The following is a 1,417-nucleotide window of genomic DNA, read 5'->3' as shown; positions in this document are numbered from 1 at the left end:
ACACACACACATATATATATATACATATATACGACGAGCTTCTTTCAGTTTCCGCCTACCAAATCCACTCACAAGGCTTTGGTCGGCCCGAGGCTATAGTTGAAGACACTTGCCCAAGGTGCCACGCAGTGGGACCGAACCCAGAACCATGTGGTTGGTAAGCAAGCTACTTACCACACAGCCACTCCAACGCCTATATATATATATATATATATACATACAATATCTATATACACACATATATATACATATATACATACACACAGACACACAAACACACACATACACACACACACGTGCACACACATATATATACAGTAATGCATCGATATACGAGGTCGCTCCTAAAACGAAAATTCGTAAAGCAGAGCAATAATTTCCTAAAGTAGCAATGTTATAAATTGTAATTTATTACCAGAAAAATATTTTACCCATAAAATTCATAATACTAATAAATAAATGGCAATAAAACAACAGTAAAATGTAAAGAATATTTTATGTAAAGTAAAAAAAATGTCAACATCATTTTTAATAAAAAAATATTAGTTATTATAATTGTTTTCTGAATCACTTTCACTTGCACTAGACTTGCGCAGACCATCTCTTGTAAACGCGATCGTAGATGGACTTGTAGATTTCTTTTTAAAAAAACAAGCCTAGAGTTGTTTGCTTAGAAGAAGCTCTTCTTTCACACTCTGTAAATTTCTTAATGACTCGCAGAAGCATTTGCTATGCTAGCAGAAAGTTTTGCACTTCGTTCAAAATTTGGATCTTGTGTTTGAAAAATAAAACTCGTAAACCTGGGTCTCGTAAAGCGGATCCTCGTAAAGTAAGGTAGTACTGTATACATTTGTGTGTACATACATACATACATACATATTAGACTATTCCTCTAAGCCGTGTGAAAAGTTTTGGAGATTCGGGAGCTAAGTTCAAAATTCAGAGACGCTCCGTTGTAAAATGTACAATTACATACTATAAGGCTCAGAGTTTCAAAATAGCTTCCAAATCTGCAGGAATGGTCTAATTAGTTTGAGCTTCTTTCTTTTAAAAACTACTCTACATTTCAGACTGTTTACGATTTAGCTTGAAATCTGGATCATAGCATCAACAATGCAGCACCACGTGCCTCGTTAAGGAAGTGTTTTTCATTAATCTTTTAAGTGCGAATTTAGATTTTATGGTTATTTCAGTAATGGTGGTAAATATTTATGAAAAAATTGAATTGTTATTTTCTGCAAGTGACGTTACCTCAATAAAATTTGACATGACTGTGAGCTTCCCAACTACATGGTTCCGGGTTCAGTCTCACTGTGTGGAACCTTGGACAAATGTCTCTTATTATAGCCTTGGGCCGACCAAAGCCTTATGAGTGGATTTGGTAGATGGAAACTGAAAGAATCTCGTCGTACATATA

This window comes from Octopus bimaculoides, chromosome 20, assembly GCF_001194135.2.
Source record: "Octopus bimaculoides isolate UCB-OBI-ISO-001 chromosome 20, ASM119413v2, whole genome shotgun sequence".
Classification (NCBI taxonomy): domain Eukaryota; kingdom Metazoa; phylum Mollusca; class Cephalopoda; order Octopoda; family Octopodidae; genus Octopus; species Octopus bimaculoides.
The sequence above is the reverse complement of the archived record's forward strand: the minus strand, read 5'-3'. Positions refer to the sequence as shown.